Genomic DNA, 12,750 nt, shown 5'->3' with positions numbered 1-12,750 from the left:
CACTGACTTCCCCATAAAGCGGTACTTATTTTATCAATCCTCGAGGGTTGATGGGCTCGTCAACCTCCAACCAAGATTTGAGCACTCAACCTTCCGATTTGCGAACCGCTGTGTGCCGCTGAGCCACTTGACCGGTTACAATACTCTAAAGACAACACATTATTCGGTGGCACAGGCAGCAAATAAAAGTATTGCAATTACTCTGCTGCAAAAATAAAGTGTCTGTGCGTGGCAGGCAAGGGTGGTGTGTTTGACGAAGTGTATTCTGGGGTGATGCGAGGTGACCAACAGAAAAAGGTTGTAGTGAATCCTTGAGTCTCGGTGAGTGGTTTTGGGAGAGAAAGGGAGGACGAGCAAGATGGCAGCTTCAGAAGCTTCAGCCGCAGAACCAAGGCACTGGGGAGCCCACCCAGCATAGTTACAAGTTTAATGTCTACACTGTGTTGGTAATTAAATATTTCACGAATTGTTTATAGTAGGGTGTTATTTAAAAAAACTGGCAGATGTACTTCAATACTAAATGGTGAATATACTGTTGTTTATTTCATTTCAGATTGCAATAATGAAGTGTGTTTAGTAGGACTGTAGTGATGCATATGAGTAGATGGAGCATTAAAACATTTCTGTTGGTTGTGTGGCAGTGTTGGCTACTTTTTACTAAGCTGAGGTGAAATATGGAAGAATTGGTGTGCATTTTATGTGCCCCCAATGTACATGGTCAGAAACTGCTAAAATACGAGTGTGAGGAATATGTTCTCAAAGAACAATGTCAGTCATAAAAGTAAATGCTTTTTTGTGTTGGCAGTGGTGCGCAAGCATAAATAACACAACTCAACACATTAGTCAATAATATCGACTTAGAGGGAAAATTATATCATGGGCAACGTTGATGGCAAAGGTCCGTCTTCATAGCACGGCATATATGTTGTGCATATTGTGTCTTAAAGTGCATGCGAAGGTCATTCAATCGGAAGCCTGGAAAAGACTGAATCACACGTGACTGTGGCAGCTCACGTCAGAGTGAGAGTCGCATTCAGCATGATGCAAAGGTTCCACTGTTGTGGTTGCCCCAACAGTTCTATTTGGGTGAATCTTTAATTTCCCATTTGTGGCAAAGGCGATTACATAATGCCAGTCCATAATTCAGCAAGCATGCTTCATGCCATGTTGTGTTGTGTGCTTGGCATTCTGTCAGAAGCGTGCAAACGATACTCCTACAGCAAGGTAAAAAAACAGACATTCTGGTCAAAAATCTGAATTGTTGGCGACTTTCCCAGTCAATGCTAAACTGGAACTTTTCCAGAACAGGGTCTAATTCTTAACCACCCTGAACCTCCACCAACTCCAGATGGATTTACTTCCGTCATCTTTGTATTTATGTTCACACCGTACATAGCCAAACGTGCTAATCTTTCACCCACTCTGCAAGATGTCGTGTATGTGTGAGGGGAGGATGAAATGACTCGCAAACCGTCCTCCTAACGAGTGGTTGGCCAGATGGGTTGAGCACCAGCCGGACCTGACCTGTCATGTAGAACCACTTTGTACCCTTATCCCTGGCTGAGACCTACTATGCTTACAACCTCCTCACACAATTTGGTGTCTTGGTTGGGGACACGGGAATCGCTTAAAGGGGCCCCAGGGGCAGGCCTGGACTGGCCATACGGGCAGCAGTCCAGAGGGCAAATGCCAGGTGGTGTAGGGAAAATGCTAAATGTTATTAGAGTAAATTTTTTAATACAAATATATAATTACCGCTGTGTACGCTTCGTTGCTTATTTATGCTCTCAGTTGGCATTGTCCTAGATTCGGCAGCCCCAAAGGTTTTTTTCTCTCACCGGCCCATTTGTTTTTTGGACCCAGCCCAAATGGGCCAATGAGATCACGCGGCAAAATCACGCTTATACGTCACATTGGAAATCTAGCTACTGTACTAGTAACTACACCGTTTGTCGGATAAACACACCCATTATAAAAGCCCGGCGTTCCGTTTGTTCATCAACTAAATTGTAAGAGCCTTTCAGAAGGGCTGAATCTAGAAGTTATAAAAAGTAGATGAGGACCCCACCCCCAGATGTGGGGGTAAAAAGTTGATCCAACAGGTTTACAAAAATTGTCGACCCCCCCAAAAAGATTTCACTTCCATTCTTTTGTAGGCATATATACCTACATACCCTACATACAATAGTCAGTAGTATCTACTACACCCCCTACATAATAGTCAGTAGTATCTAATACACACGGGCCAGCATCCAAGGACCTCGACCCCTCCGTTCCGATGGCCGAGCCATCGTTGGCCGAAGGCAGCCATAAGCCCACCTGGGTTGACGAGCCAGCATCGAGGACTCGTTCAAGGGGGTTGACATTCCGTTGACGGGTCGCCCTAACTTATGGTTTGCATTGTGTGTGGTGGCAGTCCGTATGTTCGAAATATCCGTTGCTGGTCATGATGGTCGCGGGGGTTGCATTGCGTGTGTTGTTCGGGAACTGGCATTGTTATTGTTGTGTTATAAGTTGGTTGCAGTTGTCCGCATTGTTCTTCTGAGGAGTTAGTTGATTCCTTCAATTCTAAAACAATTGTTGTGCGTTGTGTTAAATGGTTCATTCGGCCTGAAAATCAATTGGTCGAAATTGTGTTAGCCGAGGACGGCTATTTTTTTTAAGAGAGGGGGGGGGTGATGTAAAGACAGTACGGAGCGATAGTGGGCGAGTATGGTTCCCCGGGACCATGGTTACTAATGGACGTGCTAATGATGATTGACGAGACAAACGTTGACAAGGTCACGTGAGGGGGAGCACAGGATCTAATGGTGGGGGAAGTGTAATTAGGGCGGTGAGTGACAGAGCAGGTGCGGCGAGGAGAATTCGAGAATAGGGGCGTGGCCGGACTGGGCGAGGCTTAAGAGCTGTCGCGAGCTGTAGCTGGTGGCTGTTGGCGTGGGGAATCGCCGCCGTCGTCCTCGCCTTTGAACGGGTCGTCTCCATCGTCTGCGAGTTGTCTTGAGACTCAAAGCTATCTTGTCTCTGAATAGACTTGTCTAACTACCCCAGTGTATAGAGTCACTCGCAGTACCTCATTGAGTTGTCAGTGTACTTTATCTTTCTTTCTAAATAAAAGTAAAAAATTGTGGCGGGGTTTGTGTGTGGGTTTGTGTGTGGTTGCGCGCTTGGCTCTCCAACGGTGAGGTTTAGGTAAAAAAGAAATAGCCAGGTACCTTTTTCACATCCGTCGACTTTAAATTACTTTGATTAGCGATTTTGTGCAGTTTGCGTTTATTTATTATTAAATGGCACGCGATCGATCGTACCAAGTCACACGCGTTCGGTGGGGGGGGACGGCTTTTACCAAGTCGATCGGGGTGAAGGGGACATTTTCACACAAAACGCTGACGTTAATTATTCTAAATGTCATGTACCCCCCCCCACCCCAATGCGTGCAGTTACTGCAAAAGAGTCCCTACATATTCATTTCGTTTATTTGCGATTTTGTGCTGTTTTCGATTATGTAGTTATTTATTTTTTAAATAGCGCGGCGCTCAACCGTACCAACTCTTACACGTTCGGTGGGGGGCGACGGCTTTTACCAAGACGGTCGGGGTGAGAAGGACATTTTCACACAAAACGCTGAGGTTAATTCTTCAAAATGTCATGTACCCCTACTCTTTGGTTCTTTCGGTAAAGTCACGTAGGTACCCCCACCCCAATGCGTGCAGTTACTGCTATAGAATCCCTACATTAAAATTATATAGTGCTTCGATGGTAATTATTGTAGCGCGGGTGAGGGGAGTGGCGCAGCCCACAGCCTGCCAGAGAGCCACCTCGGCTGGCTGCACAATCTAGGCGAGGCCGCGGGTTTTGCACGGGACTAGGCCTCACCACGGTAATGTTAAGTACAATTGTATTGCTTCTTTTGCTAAACTCACGTAAATAGAAAAATTATATTAAAACAATTGGTTTGGAAATGTAATAATAATTGTTTGTGTTGCAGACAACTTTTTTTATTGCTTCTTTCGCTAAACTCACGTAGATAGAAACCTATTATTTAATTGATCACCTTGTAAATAATAAATTACTTTTTTTGCGTGCAAACAAATATTATTTCATTTTCTTGCTTCTTTTGCTAAATGCACGTACGTAAAAAAACTATCATTTACATAACCTTATATTGTTCATGTGCACAAAAATATTATTGAATTTTCTTCTTTCGCTAAACTTATGTACATTAAACATATTTTTTAAATAATCACTTTGCATTTATACGAATAATTATGTTTGTGTGCAGACAACTAATTTTTCACACTTTACTTGCTTTTTTATGTATGTGCCTATGTCCTTGTGTCCGTGTGAGTCCATCTGCGTGTCAGCGACGGTCGCTTTGTGTGTGTGCACAAGTCGATGAGTCTGTGTGTGCGTCGATGTTTGTGTGTGTGTGTCGATGTGTATGTGTAAGTCCAAGTGTGTGCGTAAGTCCATATGTGTCTGCGAGTCAATGTGTGTGTCAATCGATGTGTCTGTCAGCCGATGTGTGTGAGTTCATGTGTGTGAGTGTCAGAGTCGATGTGTTTGTGTGTGTAAGTCCATATGTGTGTTTAGGTCGATGTGTGTGGTTGTCTATGTATGTGTGTGTGTGAGTCGCTGCCTTTGTTGTGTAGACTGGTTGAAATGGGAGGTTCCAAGAGTTGTTAAGGTGCGGCTGATGTAAAGGTGCGGTTGCTGTAAATGGGACTGAGCCTTTGTTATGTAGATGAAACAGCACTTTGCTACGTTGCTGGGTTTAATTCTAGATTTGCCAAATATGTGTGGTAAAACTTAAAGCAGAAAAAAACTGTGTGTGAAAAAAGAAGAAACTATACGGTAACTGAAGAATATTGCCTGTCAAATAAGATGGTCAAAATATGTGTAGTTAAATCTTTTTTGCATGGTTAATAACATCTTTCCAATGATTACTAAGTTTGTACCCATCATCACGGTTGAAATTATGTCTGTGTTTGTATATTTGGATGGCTTCGTGTACAAACCTTTGATGGTTTCAGCCGCACCACCTCTACATAACAAAGGCTCAGTCCCATTTACAGCAACCGCACCTTTACATCAGCCGCACCTTAACAACTCTTGGAACCTCCCATTTCAACCAGTCTACACAACAAAGGCTCATTCCTAGCAGCGTGCTTCAGCCGCACCGAACCTCACAATAATAATATCCAGGTGCCTACCTTGGCTCCTCCCAGCCTCAACCAGTATATATACAAGAACTGTTTTCTTGGAATTTCTCTTACTTGAAACAGCAGTCGTGCTGTGACGGTTCCACCTGAAGACGGAGGCTTGTGTTGCCTCCGAAACGTCGTGATTTTTATTTTACCTACGTGACTTTACTGAAAAACCCTAAGAATACGATGTGTGTCTGTCTTTTTGACCCGGGCAACGCCGGGTACTTCCCGCTAGTTCACAATAAATATGCAGAAGACAAGACGGTGTCTCTGAGAGCTACATTACATTTCGATTTAAAGCTTTCGTGACTGCAGGGATTCATCTTCTTGGTTCTTTCTGTAAAGTCACGTAGAAGGGAAATAATAAAATAATAATTATAAAAATCTCACGACGCTTCAACCCAGCTTAAATATACGCTGCCAAGCTTGGTGGTGTTCATTCGGACGCTGTCTTTCCGACAGCCCTGTTCTTCACCTGAGGACGGCTGCTTGCGTTGTGGCCGAATCGTCGTGAGAATTTTGTTTTATTATGTTTAATTTTTATAATTGTATTATTTCCCTTCTACGTGACTTTACCGAAAGAACCAAGAAGAGCTACATTACACATACAATAGTCAGTAGTATCTACTACAACCCCTACATATAATAGTCAGTAGTATCTACTACAACCCCTACATACAATAGTCAGTAGTATCTGCACACATGGGGGGCGAAGAGGACATCAGTGGGGGCAACGGGTGAGGCGTGAAGCGGTGAGAAGCCCTCTCTGCAAAAGCTATAGTAAAGTGGCCACAAGCTGCGGAAATTCTAGTTTAAAATAAAATTGTCCAGAGCCCGAATTTGGGCCGATTTTTAGTCTCAGTCCGTCAGCCCAGAGGCCCACACACCTTTACTCTTGCGACCAATATTCTTAATGGGGTTTTTTGGGTGAGATCGTGTAAATGTGTCGTTAAAGTTGCCACCACCCGACACGGCCAATTAGGAAGGTTTGTCATGTAAACAAAGGTTTGTTACGAAATTTATATTTACACGATCTAACCCAATACACCTTTATTATAGACTTTAACTCTTCTCACTGGACTTCTGTTACCCCCACTTTGTGTAGCATAGACTGCCTGCAGATTGTGAGCCTCGCCAATTGCCGCTTGAGATGCTGCAGAGGCAAAGGGGCTGTCTCTTCGGTGTCTTGTTATGGCCAGCTGATGTCACGGCTGGCTTGGGGTAAACTATGTGCAAGGCTCTGCTACTCCCAGAGAAGGATGCTGCTGTCACTGCATTAACCACCTTATCTTGACCCCGAGGCAAGCAGTCTCTACTAAGTCCTCCGTCGCGGGAAGACTGTGCCACAGGCCCTTTAATAGCTCTATAAGTCGTGCAAGTAACCTTTGGGCATGTGAAGTGCTGATTGTGCATGTCATGTGCTTGAAGGGACGCTCGCTGTGTGGTCTAACACAAGCAGCTGCTGTAAACACTGGCGGAGCCAGTGGGGGGATGGGGTGGCATGTGCCGCCACAATGATCATTGTGGTTTATTAGTAACTAGCGGAAGTACCCGGCGTTGCCCGGGTGAAAAATATATTTCTTAAAAACCTTACATATATATACACATATACTAAGGTATTGTGAAAGCCCGGTGGGCCGTTTGTATATTTCTATACCAACAAATATATGAGAGGCTTGCACACGTCCAAAAAGTTGTAGAAAGTGTGGGGTAAATAGTTGATGTAAAAGGTTTCCGAAAATTGTGGACCCCCCCCCCCCCCTCAAAAAATATATTTACCCCTCGTAGGTATATATACCTACACACCTTGCATACAACAGAGTACGTAGTATATATTGACTCTGTAGTAGTATCTACTGACTGTACCGTAGTATCTACTGAGCCAGTAGTAGCTACTGACTGTGTAGTAGTATTTAGTGACTGTAGTAACTACTGACCATAGTAGTATTTACTGGGCCTACAGTAGTATCTACCGACTATATAGTCGTAACGACTAACTGACTCTATACTTGTATCCACTGACTATAGTAGTAACTACTAAATCTATAGCAGTATCTACTCACTCTAGTAGCTACTCACTGTAGCAGTATGTACTGACTGTATAGTAGTATATACTGACTGTAGCAGTATTGACTGACTGTAGTGGTATATACTGACTGTTTTAGTATCTACTAACTCTATATAGCAGTATCTACCAACTCGATAGCAGTATCTACTATCACTACAGCAGTGTATACCGACTGAGGTGGTACCTGCTATCACTACAGCAGTGCATACTGACTGGTGGTACCTGCTATAATTATAGCAGTGCATAGTGACTGGTAGTACCTGCTATGATTACAGCAGTACATACTGTGTTGGTACCTGCTATGATTACAGCAGTGCATATTGTGGAGGTACCTGCTATGATTACAGTAGTGCATATTGTGGTGGTACCTGCTATGATTACAGCAGTGCATATTGTGGTGGTACCTGCTATGATTACAACAGTGCATATTGTGGTGGTACCTGCTATGATTACAGCAGTGCATATTGTGGTGGTACCTGCTATGATTACAACTGTGCATACTGACTGGTGGTACCTGCTATTATTACAGCAGTGCATACTGACTGGTGGTACCTGCTATGATTACAGCAGTGCATATTGTGGTGGTACCTGCTATGATTACAGCAGTGCATATTGTGGTGGTATCTGCTCTGATGAGAGCAGTACGTACTGTGGTGGTGGTACCTGCTATGATTACAGCAGTGCATATTGACTGTACTCACCACTCACCCTCACCATTCACCACTCACAGCTCACCCTCACCACTCATCCTCACCACTCACACTCACCACTCACTACTCACCACTCACCCTCACAACTCACCACTCACCAATCTCCCTCACCACTCACCCTCACCACTTACCCTCACCATTCACCCTCACCACTCACCCTCACCAATCACCACTCACCCTCACCACTCACCCTCAACACTAACCCTCACCACTCACCCTCACCACCCTCCCTCACCACTCACTCTCACCATTCAACTCACCATTCAGCCTCAGTACTCACCCTCACCACTCACCCTCACCACTCACCACTCACCATCACAACCACCACTCACCCTCACTACTCACCACTCAACCTCACCAATCACAACTGACCAATCACCACTCACCCTCACCACTAACCACTCTCTCACCCCTCACCACTCACCACTCACCCTCACCACTCACCACTCACGCTCACCACTCACCCTCACCACTCACGCTCACCACTCACCCTCACCACTCACTAATCACCACTCACAACCGCCACTCACCCTCACCCTAAGCACTCACCCTCACCACTCACTCTAACTACTCACCCTCACCACTCACCCTCACAACAACCACTCACCCTCACCACTCACCCTCACCACTCACCCTCACCATTCATCCTCACCAATCACCACTCACCCTCACCATTCATCCTTACCAATCACCACTCACTCTCACCGCTCACCCTCACTGCTCACCCTCACCGCTCAGCACTCACCCTCACTACTCAAGCTCACCACTCACGCTCACCACTCACCCTCACCACTCACTAATCACCACTCACAACCGCCACTCACCCTCACCATTCACCCTCACCACTCACTCTCACCGCTCACCCTCACCACTCACCATCACCACTCACCCTCACAACAACCACTCACCCTCACAACAACCACTCATCCTCACCGCTAAACCACTCACCCTTACCACTCACCCTCACCACTCACCACCTATCCTCACCAATCACACCCTCACCAATCACCATTCACCCTCACTGCTCACCCTCACTGCTCACTCTCACCACTCACTCACCCTCACCACTCACCCTCACTACTCACCACTCACCCTCACCACTCACGCTCACCACTCACCATTACCACTCACCCTCACCACTCACTAATCACCACTCACAACCGCCACTCACCCTCACCACTCACCCTCACCACTCACTCTCACCCTCACCACTCACCCTCACCAATCACCCTCATCAATCACACCCTCACCAATCACCACTCACCCTCACTGCTCACCCTCACCGCTCACCAATCACCCTCACCACTCACCACTCACGCTCACCCTCACCACTCACCCCTCATTAATCATCACTCACAACCGCCACTCATCCTCACCACTCACCACACTCACCACTTACCCTCACCACTCTCCCTCACCACTCACCCTCACCACTCACCCTCACCACTCACCAGTCACGCTCAACACTCACCACTCATGCTCACCACTCACCCTCACCACTCACCCTCACTACTCACCACTCATCCTCACCAATCACACCCTCACCAATCACCACTCACCCTCACCAATCACCACTCACCCTCACCACTCACACTCACCACTCACCCTCACCACTCACGCTCACCACTCACCATTACCACTCACCCTCACCACTCACTAATCACCACTCACAACCGCCACTCACCCTCACCACTCACCCTCACCACTCACTCTCACCACTCACCCTCACCACTCACCCTCACCACTCACCACTCACCCTCATCAATCACACCCTCACCAATCACCACTCACCCTCACTGCTCACCCTCACCGCTCACCACTCACCACTCACGCTCACCCTCACCACTCACCCCTCACTAATCATCACTCACAACCGCCACTCACCCTCACCACTCACCACACTCACCACTCACCACACTCACCACTCACCCTCACCACTCACCACTCACCAGTCACGCTCACCACTCACGCTCACCACTCACCCTCACTACTCACCCTAACCACTCACCACTCACCCTCAACACTCACCCTCACCACCACCACTCACCCTATTCCCGTTAAAAAAAAAAAAACTTGCTTACGTGTCGCCAAGTATACACCACTCACGCTCACCGCTCACCCTCACCGCTCACCCTCACCACTCATCATTCACGCTCACCACTCACCCTCACCACTCACCCTGACCACTCACTAATCACCACTCACAACCGCCACTCACAACCGCCACTCACCCTCACCACTCACCCTTACGACTCACCACTCATCCTCACCAATCACACCCTCACCAATCACCACTCACCCTCACCAATCACACCCTCACCAATCACCACTCACCCTCACCACTCACCCTCACCACTCAGGCTCACCACTCACCCTCGCCACTCACCCTTACTACTCACCACTCATCCTCACCAATCACACCCTCACCAATCACCAATCACCACTCACCCTCACCATTCATCCTTACCAATCACCACTCACCCTCACCACTCACCCTCACCACTCACGCTCACCACTCACCCTCACCACTCACTAATCACCACTCACAACCGCCACTCACCCTCACCACTCACCCTCACCACTCACTCTCACCACTCACCCTCACCACTCACCCTCACAACAACCACTCACCCTCACCACTCACCACTCATCCTCATCAATCACACCCTCACCAATCACCACTCACTCTCACCACTCACCCTCACCACTCACCCTCACTACTCAACACTCATCCGCACCAATCACACCCTCACCACTCACCCTCACCACTCACCAGTCACGCTCACCACTCACCACTCACGCTCACCACTCACCCTCACTACTCACCCTCACTACTCACCCTAACCACTTACCCTCACCACCACCACTTACCCTATTCCCGTTTTAAAAAAAAAACTTGCTTACGTGTCGCCAAGTATGCTTAACATTTCTTACAGACACACACATTTAGCTTTTGACATTACACATACAAACGTCAGCTTGTACTACTGTCATGATAGCAGGTACCACCACCACAGTAATGGTGATTGGTGAGGGTGAGTGGTGAGCGGTGAGTGGTGAGGGAGAGCGGTGAGTGGTGAGGGTGAGTGGTGAGGGTGAGTGGTGAGTGGAGAAGGTGAGTGATGAGTGGTGAGGGTGAGTGGTGAGAGTGAGTGGTGAAGGTGAGTGGTGAGGATAAGTGGTGAGGGGTGAGTGGTGAGGGTGAATGGTGAGGGTGAGTGGTGAGGGTGAGTGGTGAGAGTGAGTGGTGAGTGGTGAGGGTGAGTGCTGACTGCTGAGGGTGAGTGGAGAGGGTGAGTGGTGAGAGTGGTTAAGGTGAGGGTGAGTGGTGAGGGAGAGTGGTGGTGGTGAGGGTGAGGATGGTTGGTGAGGGTGAGTAGTGAGCGTGAGTGGTCAGGGAAAGGGGTGAATGGTGAGGGTGATTGGTGAGGGAGAGTGGTGAGGGTGAGTAGTGGTGGTGAGGGTGAGTAGTGAGGGTGATTAGTGAGTGGTGAGGGTGAGTGGTGAGCGTGAGTGGTGAGAGGGGTGAGTGGTGAGTGGTGAGGAAGAGGGGTTAGTGGTGAGGGTGAGTGGTGAGCGTGAGTGGTGAGGGTGAGTGGTGAGGGTGAGTGGTGAGAGTGAGTGGTGAGGGTGAGTGTGAGTGGTGAGGGAGAGGGGTGAGTGGTGAGGGTGAGTGTGAGTGGTGAGGGGTCTGTGGTGAGTGTGAGTGGTGAGGTGGTGAGTGTGAGTGGTGAGTGTGATTTGTGAGGGTGAGTGGTGAGCGGTGAGAGTGAGTGGTGAGGGTGAGTGGTGAGGGTGAGTGGTGGTGGTGAGGGCGAGGATGATTGGTGAGGGTGAGCGTGAGTGTTGAGGGAGAAGGGTGAGTGGTGAGGGTGAGTGGTGAGAAAGTGGTGAGGGAGAGTGGTGAGGGTGAGTAGTGGTGGTGAGGGTGAGTAGTGAGGGTGAGTAGTGAGTGAGTGGTGAGGGTAAGTGGTTAGGGTGAGTGATGGTGAGTGTGAGTGGTGAGTGATAGTGAGTGGTGAGGGAGAGTGGTGATGATGAGTGAGGGAGAGTGGTGAGGGAGAGTGTTGAGGGTGTATAATTTTTTTGCCTATGATGACAGCAGTACATGCTGACGTTTTGTATGTTAAATGTAAAAGCTAAATGTGTGAATGTGTGTGTCGGAAATGTTAAGCAAACGTGGCGACACGTAAGTATATTAAACGGGAATAGGGCGATTCTAAAGGAATCTACAACCTTCGATGATTCCTTTGCGCGAATCAAAGAATCGATTCCTGGTGCGTAGGAGGTTTCCATTTTTAATTACAGAGTTTTATTTTCATTGGTATGTTATGTTTTAAAGTTTTCAGGAGTTTTTAATTATATTTTTGCCCCGGTCAACGCCGGATATTTCCCATTCGTAGCAGTTTATATCAACTCTATAACCAACTTATATTAAACGGGAACAGGGCGATTCTAAATGAATCTACAACCTTCGATTCCTTTGCACGATTCAGAGAATCGATTCTTGGCGCGGTCGGTTTTACATATTTAATTACACAGTTGTATTTTCATTGGTATGTTATGTTTTAAAGTTTTCAGAAGATTTTAAATGTATTTTCCCCCCGGGCAACGCTGGGTATATCGAGTTTATAGCACAAAGTCTTCGCCTGACACGTGTGGGGTGTTGAGGCCTAGTACCGTGCAGAGCCTCCGGCCTCGCCTAGATTGCCCACCCGGCCGAAGCTGGGTTCTCGGGCCGCTACCCCCCCCCCCCCCCCCCCGC

Source organism: Lampetra planeri, chromosome 7 (genome assembly GCF_965212315.1).
Source record: "Lampetra planeri chromosome 7, kcLamPlan1.2.h2, whole genome shotgun sequence".
Classification (NCBI taxonomy): domain Eukaryota; kingdom Metazoa; phylum Chordata; class Hyperoartia; order Petromyzontiformes; family Petromyzontidae; genus Lampetra; species Lampetra planeri.
This window is presented reverse-complemented; position numbering follows the sequence as displayed.